Genomic DNA, 20,478 nt, shown 5'->3' with positions numbered 1-20,478 from the left:
GCTAACAAGGTCGAAAATAGTGAAACGCTGAAAAATCATAAAAATACATACTTAAGTTGCAAAGCTTTGAGTAATAAAAAAGAACACCTTGGTATTCCATCCTCTTAGTTGTATTTGCTGCAGAATCCCTTCACCCTGCAAGGAAAATTAGCCGTTTTGCTTCAAGTTTGTTTCTTCCTTCTTTAAAAATTTTGAATTTGTTTGATAAAATATCACCGAATTTATATTACCTTTCCGGCATTTCAGTAGGTATGTTCAAGAAGCGGGCGTCTCAGCACTGAGTGTAAGGTGTTCCAGCACTGAGAGTCACAGTCAACAAACATATGCTTCGATTAAACCTCAATACATGTTCCACTCCATTAGCACAAGGACTGCACTTTGACTCAAAACCTGTCAATCTTGAACAGTGAGGGGTATGCTGCCGCCGATAGGAATAATTGATAGATTCGCTCGTACTCTCCTTGGACACAGATTTTAGGCACATTAATCAAAATTGGTTGCAATATGAAAAAATACTTTTCAATGAATGTGTTATTACTACTACTATTAACACTACTAACTTAAACTAATGATAAAATATTAATGTTACTAATTACAAAATAATGTATAAGATGGACAGAGAGGTACTGGAAGGAAGGATTATTAGAAGAATAATGGGTGCAATAAAAACTGCAGATGGTTGGAAAATAAGTAATGAGGAGATCTACAAAGATATAGAGAAAATATCTGAGGTAATGGCTAAACGAAGATTAACCTTTTTCGGACACCTCTACCGAATGGATGGAAATAGACTAACAAAACAAATACTCCTATATTTCCGGAAGAAGAAATTGACAATAGCATGTATTACAGAAGTAAGGAAAGATCTAGAAAGAAACAACATCAAAGAATCAGAAACAGAAGAAAGGAACCGTTTTAAAAATAAAATACTGAATTTGGAAGGTTTTCAAAGCAGAAGAAATAAAAAAATCGGGAACAACATGAACAGATGAAAGGAAGAGACTTCATGGGGAGAAAATGAGGGAATACTGGGAAAATAGGAAACAACAGCAAAGGAAGAAGATTAACTGAAGTTGTTAACGTGATCCTAGTTGGTCAATACGATTGTAAAAAAAATATAATAATACAATATAAAAGCTAAGTTCATATGTAAAATTTCTAAGCCTTTTAAAATACTAAATTATAAAACAAATAGATCACTTATCTTCAGTCCTTTTCAAAATTAGAAAGAATTTGGAATGAAAAATTGGGAGACTATCAAATATCACAAAGAAGGGATGAAAGAAACAATGTGTTGTAATAAACTGATCGGCATTTACAGACGATGTTTCTGTACTACCTGAAAATCTACGTAGTAGATGCAAAAAAATAAGAGTCATTCTTGGCACAGACAGTCTGGGCAGCAAGTTTGAGAATTTATGCAGAGAAAATCAAATTTACCACTAAAATACAAAAAATATCAAAAGCTTACTGACAGATATTGGTCAAGTAGAAGAAGTCAAAAACTTCAAGTATCTATGAGAAGTAATTAAACGATCTAGGTTAAAAAAATCGGTCTTGAACGAAAGAATACACAGAATAGAATGGGCAAATGAAATAACAAAGCTGACCGTGGTGGCCGAGCGGTTCTAGGCGCTACAGTCTGGAACCGCGCAACCTCTACGGTCGCAGGTTCGAATCCTGCCTCGGGTATGGATGTGTGTAATGTCCTTAGGTTAGTTAGGTTTAAGTAGTTCTAAGTTCTAGGGGACTGATAACCTCAGCAGTTAAGTCCCACAGTGCTCAGAGCCATTTTTTTTAAAAATAACAAAAAATATTTTTTTCAAAAACAGTGTATTCAAGAAATATAAAAATAATGTATTACGGTTTGGCAGTGAATGCCTTGCAGTGAAATATAAATTAGGGAAATTAGAAATATTAAGAAGAGGAAACATCAGAGAAGTTTTAGACCCAATAGAAAACAAACAATCCTGGAAACTAAGAATCAGTAATGAAATATGTCAAAATATTGAAAAAATAACAGAAACAATAAGAAAGTAGAGAGTGATATTTGGCCATATATAAAGGATGAGTGACAAAAGACTGACAAAATAGCGTTTCAGGTACTTCTGGGAAAAGAAAGTAACTGCAAACTGGGTCGGAGAAATTAGAAAAGATGTAGTACTACACAACAAAAAGCAGAAGAAGCAGCAGAAAGAGATGTTTTTAAAAGGAAAGAAATTTAGGATTCCATGGGAGAAGAAGTAACCAGTGTTGTGTTGAGGTCTGACGAAATAAAAAAGAAACATGGCGAAAATGTGAAAAACTTAGAGGAAAAGAAAAAACGAGAAGGAATTGAAATTGTGTTGTTCCTAGCTGGCAAAAACAAAGGAAAAATAACTTCACAACGAAGGACATTCGGGATTTTTCCTAAATTCTTGTCAGGTAATGGACAGAAGGGATTTCTCAAACGTCTGGTAAGACGTAGTAAGGATACATTTATGTAGTGTGACAAGCGTCTGCAACCGGCGTGTAATGCAAGTTACGTCAGTTAACAGAGTACGTGTGTTATGTCATCCCCAGCGCACTCTCGGCCGTTGACGTCCGCTGCCAGCTCCCGCCTGCTTGCTGAACCAATAGCGTTCCGCGTCGGTCTTGGCTGCTGGTGCTGCTGTTTCTCGACGTCCGTAAAAGACGCGCGACCCGAAGTCAGAGGCGTATGAGTGTGCTTTCACGTAGGAGAAAAGATCTGACCATGTTTCCGTTCTCAGAGTACTTCCGTCTTCATGCAATTATAATTTGCTTATTTCGTGGTTGTGCGTAATTTTGTGCGAAACCTGCACGGGAAACTTCATGACAGTGATACGTACTGTAGCAGACAACAGAAGAATATTGTGGTAAGAACCTCCACATGGATTAAATTTTCAGTATATTAAATATACTATTCTTATTGAATGATTTGTGAGTAGGGCCTGCATATTTTTCGTGTGCTGCGAAATCCAATACAAATCCTATATATTACTTTATGCTGTGTGATATAAATCTATATACAAGCTAGGCGCTGGAATTATGTGATAACTCGAACTTTTTCTTTTATATCACGTCAATCTTTGCGACATATTTAGTCGTAAAGACAGACACCACTTACAATGAAAATCACAGTTTCCTTTTTTGGAGGAACTATGAAATCCACATAGACATATAATGATTATAGCAAGGCCTGTAACATACCTGTTGATCAACTTACGCTTCTTTGCTTTCGATATTTACTTCGAAAACACAGAGAAATGATTTAAATGCAAATTTTCCTGCACTTCTTGCCTTCTCACCTCGTTTCTTTATTAATGATTGTGGTATACCGTTTTACACTTATTAAAATGTGAGAGAAAAGTTAAACAGTTTATTTCTAAGAACGTCCTGCAATTAGACACATAGTGGTACGCCCGTAATTTTGAACGTTCGTATAGAACTAATAATGAACGTGACATAGTGCTACGCATTAACTGTTAAAGTGTGCCTCAGTTTGCGAAGCATGACTCTGTTGTCCAATAGCAACAAATAAGCTCATGTTGTCGTAGTTACTGTAATTGAATCATTGAAGACCAGTCTGCATACAAAAGGGAAGAATGTGTTAGACGAAAACGTTCGGTGCAAGCGAGATAAGAGCGAGTGAAGCCTTGGGAAGTTCTTAAAGAAGGCAACCCGAACTTGGAATGAATACCTTTAAATCCAGTGCGCATATCAAGAAGCATTACGTGCAGTTACAGTAAGTGTTTCATGCTGGCAACAACCAAAAAAGTCGTTACGGTTTGCTAGTCGTTCTTCGAGGATGCGAATGAGAATAATGTTACGAAGATTTGTTTTTGTGACTCATAAATCCATGTCTCTGCTAAGGTTATTTGTTGCGGTTTTCGAACTAAAGGAAGTAAAACGTTAGGATCGCGAACAAACGTAAATGAAACTTTCCCTGTGCTAGTGTATTTACGTAGTTATTTGACATAGACAAACACGGAGACAGGCTGTCTGTTATGTTAAAACATAAAAATGCTAAGTCAATATCACAAAAGTTCCTTCACTGAAAACTAGTTGATTTTCAGATCAATAAAAACTGTTACTTATTTCAAAGTGTATCACCACCAGCCGTGTAACAGGTACTTCCTTGTTTGTAACTGTTACCGCTGTCGATCGCCTTGTATTAAAAAGGAAGTGTGGCAGTATGACCACTATATATATGGATAACGTTATAAATTATGTAACCATGACGACCCTACCATGTGCTTATAATTATACTACTGGCCATTAAAATTGCCACACCAAGAAGAAATGCAGATGATAAACGAGTATTCATTGGACAAGTATATTACACTAGAACTGACATGTGATTACATTTTCAAGCAATTTGGGTGCACAGACCTTGAGAAATCAGTACCCAGAACAACCACCTCTGGCCGTAATAACGGCCTTGATACGCCTGGGCATTGGTCAAACAGAGCCTGGATAGCGTGCCCATGCAGCTTCAACACGATACCACAGTTCCTCAAGAGTAGTGACTGGCGTATTGTGACGAGCCAGTTGCTCGGCCACCATTGACCAGCCGTTTTCAATTGGTGAGAGATCTGGAAAATGTGCTGGCCAAGGCAGCAGTCAAACATTTTATTTATTTAGAAAGGTCCGTACAGGACCTGCAACATGCGGTCGTGCATTATCGTGCTGAAATGTAGGGTTTCGCAGGGATCGAATGAAGGGTAGAGCCATGGGTCGTAACACATCTGAAATGTAACGTCCCCTGTCCAAAGTGCCATCAATGCGAACAAGAGGTGACCGAGACGTGTAACCAATAGCACCCCATACCATCACGCCGGGTGATACGCCAGTATGGCGATGACGAATACACGCTTCCGATGTGCGTTCACCGCGATGTCGCCAAACACGGATGCGACCATCATGATGCTGTAAACAGAACATGGATTCATCCGAAAAAATGACGTTTTGCCATTCGTGCACCCAGGTTCGTCGTTGAGTGCACCATCGCAGGCGCTCCTGTCTGTGATGCAGCGTCAAGGGTAACCGCAGCCATGGTCTCCGAGCTGATAGTCCATGCTGCTGTAAACGTCGTCGAACTGTTCGTGCAGATAGTTGTTGTCTTGCAAACGTCCCCATCTGTTGACTCAGGGATCGAGACGTGGATGCACGATCCGTAACAGCCATGCGGATAAGATGCCTGTCATCTCGACTGCTAGTGATACGAGGCCGTTGGGATCCAGCACGGCGTATTACACTCGTGAACCCACCGATTCCATGTTCTGCTAACAGTCATTGGATCTCGACCAACGCGAGCAGCGATGTCGCGATACGATAAACCGCAATCGCGATAGGCTACAATCCGACCTTTATCAAAGTCGGAAACGTGATGATAACGCATTTCTCCTCCTTACACGAGGCATCACAACAACGTTTCACCAGGCAACGCCGGTCAACTGCTGTTTGTGTATGAGAAACCGGTTTGAAACTTTCGTCATGTCAGCACATTGAAGGTGTCGCCACCGGCGCCAACCTTGTGTGAATGCTCTGGAAAGCTAATCATTTGCATATCACAGCATCTTCTTCGTGTCGGTTAAATTTCGCGTCTGTAGCACGTCATCTTCGTGGTGTAGCAATTCTAATGGCCAGTAGTGTAGATTGCACCTACTCACAGAGTTCCAGTGTCGACTGTAATCGTAGTATGACAGCGAAACTTGGTAAACAGCCTAATCCGTTAATGAGGAACCGATTTACGCTGAAAAAAAGTTCCAATTTTGGCAACTTGGTCCAAATCTGGCACTGTGAGTGCAAGAAAGCCTTGTTGTTGTGGCAACTTGGTGCAAATCTGGCGCTGTGAGTGCAAGAAAGCCTTGTTGTTGTTGTTGTTGTGGTCCTCAGTCCAGAGACTGGTTTGATGCAGCTCTCCATGCTACCAAACTTGTCCCCGGTGGGATCAGGTGATCTTTTAGGTCATGAATCTGGAAATCTTCTGGAGATAACATGTTCGTGGAAGGTTGCATCAAGGAGATCATTCAAAGGGCGAGTGACGTGAGGTGTTGTCCCATCTTGCACGAAACCATGGTTTCTGTACAGTTGCACTCTTCCAAAGCAGGAGCTGAAGCCGTACAAGGAGGTTTTATAACGTGCAGGCGCAATGGTATGTGTGACAGACGTATTCTCTTCAAAGATGAACTCCTTCGCGCTCCCTGCCCCTCCCCACTTTCTCTCATCTTTTCAGGCACAGATGAAACAAAAGAAAACTACCTCTTCTTCTTTCCGTAGGCGTTTACGATATTTAGTACGGGCTCCACTGTACTCAGGTTAGTTAACTTTGTGGTCAGGTGGCCTTCCTTTCGCCGTAGTCGTGAAGGTTACCTAAGGGAGTGAAACAGTGTGCGCCATCTGTCAGTGAACTGTGTGTTATCGCGTTTTAACTGCTGGTGTCTCGTATTTTCTGAGACAGAAAGCGAGAACCAGCCCAGCATTTGCCTAAACGACACTCAAGCTGTCTGATGAACCAGCCATGAAAGTTTCATTATTTTGCGTTTGCTGTATAGTAAGTAGAATCCATGATTAAATTTGTAGGTTATTTGGGTGTAGATAGAGTGCTGCATGTGGCAATGAAACCCTGGTAACGGGTTCGTGATAGGAAAGGATCAACAATCAACACGTGGAAGGGAGACCCATCTGATATCTCGTCGTTTTCACCAAATTACCATTTATTTAAGAAAAACATACTGATCAATTACATTCCAGATTAATAGCAACATGAAAACCATCAGGATTGTAGTGATATATAAAGTGACAAAATACTGAAATTTACCAATATAAGCAAAAGGAAACAATATTCAATAAACACAAAGCATCTGAGGTTATGGACTGTAAGAATGAAATGTGAATCTCTCAGTAAAGGGAAACTACATTTACCAAATAAGAGCACATCCGATTTTACGAAGAACAGTTAGTAGAAATTGAACACTCGTCTTTTATGAGCATTATGAAGGTCAGCAGCTTGATTATAATTTACAAAAGTTCATGAATTAATCCCGCTAAACTGCACAGCCTACAACCCTGGCGGCAGTCGCTCAATCCAGGTACAGCTCCAAGGGACAAGACAACTATTCAACTTTTGCTAGGTATGACAGGCGACACTGCAAAGCGCGCCCACGGTAATAACTTAGACGTTGAGCGGGATGCCGCCAAGGTCGCGGCTCAGAAGTCAAGGCTGCAAACACCCAGGTAGACTCGCGGTGTTTCGCAATCAACTGTGAACTAAATAACACGCGAAGCAGTACCCTCAAACAGTAACGGAATATACACTAGCAAATGCTGAGACTCGCTTTGGCAAGATAAATACAACTCGTAACCTCAGATAAAATAAATAGTTAAAGCCAAACTAAAATAAATAAACTTATAATGGATTTTGTTGTACACTATAAATAGATACACCTCTGTCTAGGTAAGGTGATAACCGAGAACATGTAACTGATAAGGTACAGGTACAAACAGAGCAGTTGCAGTTAAGCCCCCTGAGGCATGAATATGTTGCTAAAACGCCTTAAGAAACACTAGTTAATGTGAGCTTAAGCAAAGCAGGAAATTTCACTTAGTAGTAGCCCTACGAAATTCAGTTATGGCTAAAGCACGTCAACGTAGGTTAGAATAAATGCATTTTACTAAATCACAATTAGACTTCAAATTCATACCCAGTACCTGATACAGTACCACGACACTGCCACCGGGTACAGTACCACTTCAGTTCATAATATCGCACCCCAAGCAGGTGCACACAAGCGGTTTACCAATTAACAGAATCACGTGGCTTGAAAGAAGATGGACTGACAACTATTGGCCGCTCTCAAATCAAGGCATACTGCAGAACAAACTAATACATATTATTCACTGCACAATAGTACTGCGCCAATTTTTCCTTTTAAACAATAAAACCACAGGGCCAGGATATCAATAGGTAGTATGTTACGGTGCGTTCTCCCCACCGTCAATTATCCTTTTACCTCCTTTTCAAATAACAGAAGGAGGCCCCCGTCACCAGAGCTCCAGAGCACGACCTTCGTCACCTTCTTTAGCGGCTGCCCATCATTGAACTAGTCGCTCGGCGATCCGCCTAGATACATGCGTTGTCAAATCCAAATCTGCCCAACCAAACCCCGCATCCAGAGACTGCTGCTCCAGCCCTCCTCCTCGCGTCACGTGCCGTTCACAACTCACTGCCTCCGCGCTGAGCCTCCACGCCTCAACCAGGAAAACCAGAGATAAGTCACAAGGGAGGTGACTATCGATACCGGTGCACACAGGTAGTTAGGCCAGCAAACCGGGCCGCCACGGCTCAGCGGCATCAATGGGTTTTTACGCGGTTTTGCGTCGAGTCGAAATGTGCTTGGATGACTGATACGAGTGCGTCATTCGATGCTGCTTCAACTCTGTGCTAGAGTTGATCAATGCGTGTGGATGGCGAAATGTGGCGTGCTAGTCTCTTGGGAGCCCATGACGAGATGATTTCTGTGGGTGAGAGATATGGAGAACGTGTGCCTGGGGCAACAAACATGCGACGTGCATGAGGAATCTAATGAGACTGACTTTTTATGTACCAGAATTTTAATTTTTTCAAACAACAGTATTGTCCTCTTCAGAGTGGTTTCCTTCGGCAGCTGTACACCGGCGGAGTCGTTGTTCACAGTTTGCAAAAACAGACATAATGTCTTATGGGATAACAGCAATCAGTGATTTTATAATGTTACTTAAAATCCGTCTTGATTGCAATTTTTTTTTATTATTATTCATATGACCGGTTTCGGTTCATTCAGAACCATCTTCAGATCCGATATTTCAGTTACAGGAGTATCCCGTCCAAATCCAGCAACTTTCACATGTGACGTAGCATGTGAAAGTTGCTGGATTTGGACGGGTTACTCCTTTAACTGAAATATCAGATCTGAATATGGTTCTGAATGAACCGAAACCGGTCATATGAATAATAAAAAAAAATTGCAATCAAGACGGATTTTAAGTAACAGTTGTTCACAGTCTTGGTAGCAGTGTTCAAAGGCTTCAACTGGTAAGGCCTATAACATATTGGGTCACGTTCTTTTGAATGTTCTTCAGGGTCCCAAAACGATGTTCTTTTAAGACTGAGCCGTACACGGCTCGTGCTCATGCCATTTATTCTTTGTCATCTTCTATTACGGTACCCCACCGCCGCGTTCTCTTATTCCATTTACTGGCGTCACTAACTTCCTGCCTTACTTGCCTGTGAGCGGCAGCAGCAGCGTGTATCGATAAGTGCACTGTCGTACCATCTCTGGAGCAACCGATAGAAATTTCCGGGTTGCCGTGTGTCTGGCAGTCAGTTGGAGAAGGACCCGTGTCAGTCGGGACACAGCAGCAGTGCAGTCGGGGACGGAGCCCCAGTGAGGTCCGCACAGCCAGTATAATTTTGGGAGGAAACCCATTGTTATAGACAGTTTCAAAATCTCGTAAAACCTTTTATGCTTAGGGAACACTAAATCTCTATCTCGATCACTATTCACTTGATTCTAAGACATATTGCTTAAAACAAGTGCACAATAGCTATTCTAAACACTGCTGAAATTTACTGCGAAACATGTGCACCGATTCTGGACTTCTAAGCAAAAAGCTTGACATACGAGGTGCGCTCACATATTAATTTTTATTTTTTGGTAAGAACTTTATTTGTTAATCTACATCATTGTTATCCTCTTCAAAATATTCCCCATTACATACTATACACTCATGCCAGTGCTTTTTCCAATTCCCGAAACACTTTAGCAACTATTTCTTCGGGATAGTTTATACATCTTTTAACTGTGCATTTTTAATCTCATCCATGCTTGTAAAACCGCTGTCCTTTAAGGCCTGCTTTGAAATGTTTATACCACTTGTCTGCCCTTGGTTTACTCATAACAGAATCCCCAAAAGCAATACTTACCAATTCTAAAAATTTCATACACTTTATTCCATTCTTATAACAAAATTTAATACAAGTTCTCTAATTTATTTTATGGGAAACAAATAATCGTTGATGCCACCAAAACAAATGTAACCTTTCTGACAGCTGACAACAGAATAAATACCCAATATGCATAACACTGAACACATACTTTTGTGGTATGTTTACGAAGAGAGTGGCAAAAAAGTTGTGCAAATCGGACTAATACAACACACAAAACTATAAATTTCTGCTTACTTTTTAAACACTCTTGTTGCAAAAATTGTTAAGTTTCAATGTAGTCCTTCAAAGAAAACTTCTACCTTTTAGTAGAAACACAAAACAAGAACAAGCCTTAAATTTTACAGACTGATTACATTATATGGGGCTCGTTTTACGAATAGAAATAGGGGAACATACATTCACATAAACAGGCATTTGGTTCTATGTGTGTAGTAGAATCCTGACTTCCGTTCTTATGTTATTATTTACTCTGCAATGATGAGAATCCGAAGAAGCTATCGTTATTTCTATACCTTACGGTCATAATGCATTTGTCTAAAAATAAACGCAGCCGAGACATATCTGTACACGGCTTCGCCACAGATTTAAAGCGCGCGCCGCAGCAGAGCCGGTACTATGCTGTGAAACAGCCTGTAGAAGCGCCTTGTGACATAGTTGGGTTGGCAGAGTGGGGACTGGCTCGCTCGCTCTTCAGTTTACCGACAGACTATACCAGGGGGGACGGCCGTTGGTTGGTCGTTCGGTCGCTCGCCTCATCGAGACGTGTATTTGGGTCGGTTCCTTCCTGTGCAGAGATCTCGGTTGTGGTCCCTCTGCATGGTTGGGCCCGAGCCAGTGTCTCCGGGACGTCGTCTGTCCGAAGGAAGTCAGTTCAGTAGGAGACGGACCAGGAGTGCAGTCGGGCACGGGTCAGTGAGTCAGCAGTCAGTTGGAAGGCAGACAGTGCGAGTATGCGCCGGGACCATGGCCGACGCAGACGGAAAGCCGTTGGTGGGTCGATCTGCTGGTCGTTGCGTGACGACATGTGGTCTGCTGAGCACTGACACCAGTATCAGTCGGGGAAGAGTTGGCAGCAAGAAACAGTCGGGTCCGTATGGTGTTAGTATTCGCCGGGACCGCTGTCGGCGAAGGTGGGCTGCCGTTGGTCGTTTTCTCGGCCGGTCGCCTCAATCCACGACGTCTTGGATCCTCAGGACGAACACCCTTTTCCGAGTTGGGATGTGGTTGGACCTTGTTGGTTCTTTGGAACTTAGCAGCGACCCAGTCTCCACGCCGTGAAGCCACGGCTGGGCTTTTTGCGGCTGGCACGCGCTGTTCCATCAGGAGGCGCTAGCTGCGCGAGCGACTTTTCGCTTTCATCCGAAGCACGATCCGCAAGTTGAGTAATTAGTTACATGTTCTTCAAACTCGAATGTTACGATTTCTTCGTTATTTGTCGATTGTTGTTTTCTCAGCCCATAGCACGTATGATAACGAGTCGTGTGTTTTCTTGCCTAGAATCTGCTGCCTCCGGTAGTGACTTTACAGTTGTTCGGATTCTTTTAAACTCGTCTTGGGTGATGTTTGATGCCTTGATCTTGGTGAGGCCCAGTTGAACTTATTGGTATCTCGGATTATTCTTCATCGGCCGATATTTCCATTATCTGTGCAGTTGGATCTGACCGTTGGAAATTGGTCAGATGTTCGGTCTGTCGTGAACCGTCCCTTGGTTGTGTTGCCTTCCAATTAAGAGGTTGTCTGTCTGGCCCCCCGTCTCACCTAAACGTGCGTTAGTGTTACTTCCCAGGCCGACACTTGGAACCTTCTGATCGCCGCTCCTTGTGTTTTACATAGTGATCTCCTTTTAGTCTTAACTGCTCTGTGTGGCCTTCAGCCGAGTTTTAGCTTATTGAAATTGTAGGTTTTTTTAGGCCTTAAGCCGTGAAATTGTTTTCTTCATGGCGTGAGGCCTTCACCGGAGTTTTAACCTCTCTTAAACTGAAAATTCAAAATCTTGTTCTTGCCCTTAAGTCATAACATTGCTATTTTTTGGGGTATAAGGCCTTCAGCGGAGTTTGCATGAAACGTTTTAAGCTAAGGCCCTCAGCCTTTTCAAATTGAAAGCTCTTCTTCTTAGGCCTTAAGCTGTAAAGTTGTTTTGACAAGGTGTGTGGCTTTCAGCCGATTTAAATCAAATCAAAGGAGCTCTTTCGTTAAAACCTTGAGAGTTTTTAATTCTTGCTTATGTAACTATGTGTTTTAACTAATAAAATTTATATGTTGAGTGTAACTGACAGCAACTTATTTTGGCCCCTTTCCACAAATATGACCTCACCTGCTCTGTTCTGCTAGTCCAGGGATCTCAAAGAGATTTTTCGATTTCAGGAAAAGAAAAATGTCACAAGGACTCAGATCAGGTGAATAAGAGGGCTGTGGAATAACAGCAGTGCCTTTTGAGGTCAAAAATTCCGTGATAGAAGTGGCCGTGTGACATGAGGCGTTGTCATGACGCATCCACTTGTCAGCAATTTCCATTCTCATTCGATTCAACCTTTGCCTCAGCCTTTCGAGTACATCTTTCTAAAACACTTTGCAACCTCCCCCTCACTTATCGACTTTAATGATTGTGAAAAATTAAACCGCGTGTACCTAATGGAAATTTGGGAAAATCAATCGTCACCGAAATTAATTTGTCAGTAAAGACGGAGGAAAGGGTTACATCTAAATGAAAGGAAAAATGCAAATGAAATTGGTGGAAATTAATTTTGAGAAAAGGGTAAAATTAATAAAGAAAGTAAATGTGCGGCCGTTACGTTAAGAATTAACTAGCGGTAATTAGATATTTGAGATTTGGGGAAAATTACGGTCGCCAGTCCTATGGACAATTACTATAGTAACTGAAAAAGAAAGGTTATTACACATATAATTAGCACTAGAAGCGTGGCAACTGAAGGTTGACACGTGTAGTGTGAAAACTGAAAGTTTGTCAGAAGTAATAAATTTCGCTACACTCTGACTTAATTTAGCAAAAGAATTAATAAAACCGGAAAACTGAAAGTTAATTTAGTGACTGAAATTAATAGTGAGCTTTGTTTCTGAAGCACATCGAAATTCAGTAAAATACGGTTAGTCTTGGGCTACCTCAACAATCATTTCAAAAGCTACTTGAATCTACGCAATTTATAAATAAGAGATTTAACTTTGAACTTGAATTAAATGATTCTGAACAATTAACAATAGTAAAATTTAGTACGTACGAAGCTGAGCTGCAGTCACAGGTAAGCTAAAACACGGTAACAAAACTCGCACTCTTAATTTGTGCTTGTGTAATCTAACTATTGTAGCCAGCTATGAATACCTTAACTGAACTTTGAAATTAAAGCAGTGAAATCGAATGATGCTGGCGTTTGAATTTCAACGACACTCGGGTTTATTCCGGAAAAGGAAGGGACCCTGCTTGGTAACGCAATTGGGACAATGAGCAACAAAGGTTCATGCTACGTTGCTGTAATTTAGTGAGAAAAATTTAACAGTTTGAAAAGCTGAGGTCTGCCATACAGTTCTAAAACTTTACGTGGTACCAGTCTTCCTTGTTGGTTGATTGAAGGTTTGAACTCGTCGATCGAGGAGGTGGTGACAGTCACTCATTGTCGGCCGCCGCTGTTGCATAAGCTGGATGTTGGCGCGCCTTCTTCTCGACACGGTCTCCAGACGAAATGGGCTCTTGATGTGCGCCAGCTAATGCTTCCCGTGTCAGAAACTAACATAGCAAGTCGAGCGCAATTACATGCTGCCAAACCCCGAAAGCGCGGCAACTTGCGGGAGCGTCACACAACACACCTGCTCAACCGCACTACTCCAGCCAGACCCTGTCTGCTCTGCCCGCGCTCCACGCGGCCGAGTTAACACTACCAAAGATCCTAAACACTCTGGTTCTCCACACGACCTATCGATGTATTCGTTCGATAGCATAGTTTTCCCTAGGCAAGACCCAGCGTAAAAATACAAATAATATTTACAAAACAAACCAATTATACATCGACATAATTGCATAAATATATATATATACAAATAGTAAAACAATTACAATATATAAAGACACAGAAATGTTATATCTTCAAGTAACAAAATAAGGAAAAAATTTGCAGTTCAATAGATGGAAATAGGAGGATATGCATTTCCGACATTACAACTTGCTTGATACTTTGTTCTGGAGGTCTGGTATCATAAGAGCAGGTGCACTTCGACGTTTCCGTCGGTTTTTGAAGTTGAAGGTCAGCCTGAGCGAGGTTTACTTTCAACGTGCTCTCGGCCTTCCAAAAATGATTTGTGCAGCGAATAACTGGTCCTCTTGATAAAGAATGTTCTCTATAAGCCTGTTTCAAGTTTTTAAAGGTCACACTGACGGATTTCCCAAGTTTAAAACAGAACTTGATGATATAATGCTGATCTAAATTTCGATGTACGGCGAAAGAAAAAGCTCAGTGACGGCGCTCTCAAAAATCGGTTGATAGCTGTATGGACCTAAAGCACAGACTGAACAGCTGGAAGGGATGAACATATCGGTCTACACAGGAACAACACTGCCTTGCCAGATCGCTCGCAGTGTTGTCAGTCTTATTACTTTTCTTACTCACCTCAAATTCTGTATCGAGGTTAATCGGGACAGCGTGGACAACACGCAATCTTGCGTTATAAAACTTTCATCCATTTTGGACGGGGAACACTGCGACTGTGATGAATAAAGATTTCTTGAAATTACTGCAACCAGTCGCGTCTTGTTTTGTTGTATTATTTTTGTTATTCCATTACCTGTTTCGAACCGTGTAGCGATTCATCATCTGATGGTACATATTTATTAATTGTCTACAGCAGTTTGTAGGAGCAGTCGCGTAGAGTGATTAGTATATAGTATCCGTTGGTTGGGTGTTAGTGTACACAGTATTCTGGAAAACATAAATAATGTTTTCCAGTGACGTTAATTGTACTGCACTTCACACACTTAGCCACAGGTAACACGATCCACATGCTTTACAAAACGTAAATAATTTATGTTTTGTAAACCAACCAACCAACCAACCTACTGATACTAATCACGCTACACGAGTCCTCCCCCACTACTGCAGACAATTAATAAATAGGTACAGTCTGATGATGAATCGCTAGACTTTTCGAAACCGGTAATGAAATAATAAAATAGTTGAAGAACAAAACAAAAGACGACTCGCTGCAATATTTTCAAGAGGCCTGAAAGATGGGATCTAACCACCGGATTTAAGACGTCAAAAACTAAGACGTCCAAAATAAGGCTATGCACAACAGATGTGACTGTATTATGTACGCACAGGTACCCCATACCATCACAGCAGTTGCTGAGCCTGTACTACGATGACGGATGCAATTTGCCAACACCTGTGCTCGTCAGAACTTGAACACACAGATGAAACCCTTCGTAATACCGTACCAGAACTGGAGCTCTTCTGAAAACAATATGTGACGCCCTCTTATGTCCAGTGTCGCCGCTAGGAGCGCCATTGGTGGTGCGTCTCTTCCTGTGGCCTCCCAAGGGAATCCGCAGCCACAGCCCCGTGCTGACCGCCCACTGTATTCCAGACGTCGTCTTGCAATGCGTGTGGCTGCTCGTCTTGCTGAAAAGAAGCCCATTTCCTGACTGAAGGTGCGTAACTTGTCTGTACGATCGTGCACGTCCGAGAGAAAAATACACTGCCGGAAAAGAAACCGCAACGCCAAAAAATATTTAATGTAGAGTAATGAAATTTCTGGAATACATTTGTCTAGGTAACATATTTGAGTGATTAACATAGCAAGATCAAAGGCTAATGTAAGCGCGAGATAAACCATTGCAAATTTGAAATGCTGGTACATTAACAACCGGTGTAACCTCCAGAATGTTAAATGAAAGCATGCAAATCCTCATGCATTGAGTTTTGAAAGTGTCGGATGTCAGTTTGGGGGATGGAGTTTCATGCCTGTTCCAATTGGTCGTTCAATGCAGGGATGGTTAATGCTGTTTGTGGATGGTGTTCGAGTTGTCGTCCGATGAAGTCCCGTATGTTCTCGATTCGATACGGATGTTGTGACTTACCAGACCAATCTAACATGTCGACACTCTGTAGAGCACGTTTGGTTACCATAGCGGTATGTGGACGAGCGTTATCCTGTTGGAAACACTCTGTGGAATGCTGTTCATGAACGGCTGCTCAACAAGTCGAATCACCCGATTGACGTACAGATTTGCAGTCAGATTGCGTGGGATAACGAAGACAGTGCTCTTGCTGTCATAAGAAGTCACCCCCAGACCATAGCTGCAAATACAGATCCAGACAGGTTGGTTGCAGGTCCGCAACTGACCTCCTTCTAACACCGAGAGGGAACCAGCTTTCATTAGAAAACACAACAGACCTCCAACCTGCGCTCCAATTCTAACATTCTGCGTGGTGTCTGTTTGTTCTATATCGTGTCTTTCTACCATTTTCGCGCAACGACGCTCTGAGCGTGTTTTTTAGGGAATTGACTAGTTTGAACCTGGGACCTGTTGCTGGTAAGGAGACGCCAGACCACACATGACATGTAGAATTCAGAAGAGTTCAGTGAGACTAGCGATGATATAACCAAATACTTATTGATTTCAGCGTCAGCTCCACTGCACTCCCTGTAAAAGAATCTTAATACTAACTAAATTTAGTGGAAGGGGTTCAAGGCTTTCCTATTTTTAGTTAGCTGGTAAAATAACGTCGAAAAAGCAGTTAAGTTTACCATTGGAAATTTTATTCTACCCACAAAACATTGTTTATAAATTGCACTATTGATAAAAGGAACTGTTTTAATACAGGATGGTAAAAACCAACTGCGTTCAACAAAAATGTGAACGAATATTCCCTGAATGGGTTTCCAAGTTCTACAATGGATCGAAGGATGACCTGTGCCATATCACATCTATAATCTAGGTTTAAATTAAGTTTCACAAAAGAGAAAACTATCAAAATGGTCTACAGTGACCCTCAATTATCTTTAATTACTTATCTAACTTGTCGTAAAATACAGTGGCTGATGTGGTTTCTCAATAACTATATAACAGATAAATCATCGCGTTTCAGATTTTTACTTCAACTGGCAAATGTGAACACCATGAGCTTTAATTGACGATCGACACTAGTATTACGCAAAAAGGGGGTGTAACAGATGAGACTTCTGTAGTTCTGAGTGAAGCTTTATGCGCTGTTATGCGGCATCGCGTGCGTTCATTACCTTGTCAGTGTTCGTCAGGGGGCGGCGAGCAGCACAGCTCCGCTCACCTCGCCGTCTCCGAAGCAACTCTTCTCCTAACTTCTCCTTACTACAATTTACCGAAGTTGGTTTAAAAAAACTATCTGGCTGTGTTTTCATCTGACCAATCAGGGTCTCAATGTTAACCTTAAGCTCTGCCTACAAAAATTCTGTCTATCCAATGAGAAACGTTATACTTTTCGTGGTGGGGCAATGTTTTTAAAGTTTGCAACGTAACAGAGACGCGAAAAAGTCTCACGCTAAAACTTGCGGGTGGTGTGGTCCTAGCGGTTAGCTGGCGACGTGGGTGTCCGTCCCTTATCGTAGGCCCTTCTCGCTTAACACGGTTCTGCTCTCGGCTTCTGTTCTCGTTTCTCCCCTCGGAACTGCGTCTGTCTCACAGTGGGAAGGTATGACATGCATTTAGGCATTCTTGTGTTAGTCTGTGGTATTCCATTAGCTCACTCGTTACTCGTATTACTTTGGTTAATTTAATGTTACGATTTATTCGGAGCTATGTGACATACTACTGGATTTGATTATCATGTCAGGGTTTTCATGGAAGGTGTTGGATTTGCCTGACACCATACACAAGGAGATTTCGTTAGATACTACCGATGTCGCAAATGGTGTTGGTGAAATGCACGCTGCAGGATGTCTTGCTCAGAGCTGTCCTCGAAGTAACCGATTTGTAACAGTTCGTTGTATCGCTATAGTGCCAACTGCTGCTCATATTGCTGCTGCAGATTCAGTAGGATGTACCAGAACATGATGGTCTCCCGTGACCACCATGACCACCACTGCTAGTAATTTTGTACAGTAGCTAATTGCTAGTAAGTCTTTCTGCAATATCTCAGGACAAACATCCAACTTCTAGTGGCAATATTGTTACACAACCTCGTTCAAACTCAGTGTGGTGTTGATAATAGCGTGTTTGTCGCCTTAAAGGAATTCTTGACTGGCATCAACTCACCACGTCCAGTCTGAAAGGTGACTTTTACAGCGTGTATTTAAACCGAATCTGATTTGCAGCCTCATAGTGACGCTGCTATCTCCACTCTTATGCAGCTGGCGCGAAATCTGAATAGACATCAGATGTGGAAACACGCCAACCATTTTTTGTTTATGTCGCACAACTCCTTCTTGGTGACAAACAAGGAACGACAAGGAATGGGATTGTTGCAGATGTCGAAGTGCTCCTGTGTGGTCTGGCATTGTCATGCTGAAGCAGGGGATGCTGCATGTGTCGACGAAGGGCTTCTGAGATTACAGCACGCTGTTTCTCACGCACCGACATAGTTACGTTACGCACCGCCATGTTACTTACAAGCTACAATTCGGAGCCCTCTGGCCGCAGAGGGTTGCAACTTCCATCAGCGAAGCGGGAAAGTCGACCGAGTAATGTTTGTAACACGTAATAGCTCACCGAATATTGAGAAGGGAATAAAAAATTCAGAGGCATTGCTTTTCAGCACGACCTCGTGCTTCGGCCATTTGCTGACAACCTCCACATGTCAAAAAAAGTTTTGCATCACCCCGGTTCTCAGAACTCCCGAATATAGACGTTGACTGGATATTGTATCACAGACACAGTCCCTTTGATTGTTCAGAAATGTCACTAAACCTGCCCAAAGATGTAAACAGCCCTGCATGAGCAGCGCCTATGAGACGGAGGGGGTCCGACAGCCGATCAGTTCCAGTCACTCCACCAGGAAGGAGGTACAAGGTTCGTGTTGTCTGAAGTTCAACCATGCCTAGACGGTCAATACCGCGGTTCGATCGCGTCCGCGTTGTTACTTTGTGTCAGGAAGGGCTCTCAACAAGGGAAATGTCCAGGCGTCTTGGAGTGAACCAAAGCGATGTTGTTCGGACATGGAGGAGATACAGAGAGACAGGAAATGTCGATGACATGCCTCGCTCAGGCCGCCCAAGGGCTGCTGCTGCAGTGGATGACCGCTACCTACGGATTATGACTCGGATGAACCCTGACAGCAGCGCCACTATGTTGAATAATGCTTTTCGTGCAGCCACAGGACGACGTATTACGACTCAAACTGTGTGCAATAGGCTGCGTGATGAGCAACTTCACTCCCGGCGTCTATGACGAGGTCCGTCTTTGCAACCACGACACCATGCAGCGCGAAACAGACGGACCCAATAACATGCGAATGGACCGCTCAGGATTGGCATCATGTTCTCTTCACCGATGAATATCGCATATGCCTTCAACCAAACAATCGTTGGAGACTTGTTTGGAGGCAACCCAGTCATGCTGAGCGCCTTAGACCGACTGTCCAGCGAGGGCAGCAAGGTGGAGGTTCCCTGATGTTTTGGGATAGCATTACGTGGGGCAGACGTACGCCGCTGCTGGTTAAGGAGGGCGCCGAACGGCTGTACAATACGTGAAAGCCAACCTCCGACCGATAGTGCAACCATTTCGGCAGCGTATTGGCGAGGCATTCGTCTTCATGAACGACAATTCGCGCACCCATCGTGCACAGGATAACGACATTGCTCGACTAGAGTGGCCAGCATGTTCTCCAGACATGAACCCTATCAAAGATGCCTGGGATAAATTGAAAACGGCTGTTTATCGACGACGTCACCCACCAACCACTCTGAGGGATATACTACGAATCGCTGTTGAGGAGTGGGATAATTGGACCATCAGTGCCTTGATCAACTTGAGGATAGTATGTATGCCACGACGAATACAGGCATGCATCAATGCAAGAGGACGTGTTACTGGGTATTAGAGGCACCGGTGTGTACAGCAGTCTGGACCACCACCTCTGAAGGTCTCGCTGTATGGTAGTACAACACGCAAAGTGTGGTTTTCAAGAGCAGTGAAAAGGGCGGAAATGATGTTCATGTTTATCTCTATTCTAATTTTCTCTACAGGTTCCGAATCTCTCGGAACCGAGGTAATGCAAAACTTTTGTTCATGTGTGTATTATCATGTTACTCCCTGGCTGGACGCCAAAATAATACACTATTTTCGCCCCGCAAATCACTCGATCGCTGCAGCACATTATGCATCAGTCCCGTCTATTTTCAGAATTTTACAGCTTACAAAGACCTTGCGACCAGATAGACATTTATCACTCAATTTGGAATCTGCAAGACTCCTATATGCCGATTTTATTGCTTGCCTTATAGGTCAGGCAATAAATATCCGTTATTTCGTTCCATGGCTGTAGCATCACTAGTCCACTTGCAGA

General features: G+C 42.6%; 1 protein-coding gene across 2 annotated transcripts in view; it reads left to right on the top strand.

Moving 5' to 3' along the window:
• The first annotated feature begins 2,667 nt into the window (after nt 1-2,667).
• LOC124789584 (sialin-like) overlaps nt 2,668-20,478 on the top strand; it is a 121,880-nt gene continuing 104,069 nt past the window's right edge. The window contains exons 1-2 of one of the 2 annotated variants that reach the window (XM_047256992.1): nt 2,668-2,876; nt 15,485-15,647. The gene's annotated coding sequence lies outside the window, so the exon portion shown is untranslated. The remainder of the gene's footprint in view (nt 2,877-15,484; nt 15,648-20,478) is intronic. The other variant, XM_047256991.1, reaches the window with a different exon arrangement.

This window comes from Schistocerca piceifrons, chromosome 3 (assembly GCF_021461385.2).
Source record: "Schistocerca piceifrons isolate TAMUIC-IGC-003096 chromosome 3, iqSchPice1.1, whole genome shotgun sequence".
Classification (NCBI taxonomy): domain Eukaryota; kingdom Metazoa; phylum Arthropoda; class Insecta; order Orthoptera; family Acrididae; genus Schistocerca; species Schistocerca piceifrons.
Note: the sequence above shows the minus strand (reverse complement) of the source record. Positions and strands in the feature narration are given on the sequence as shown.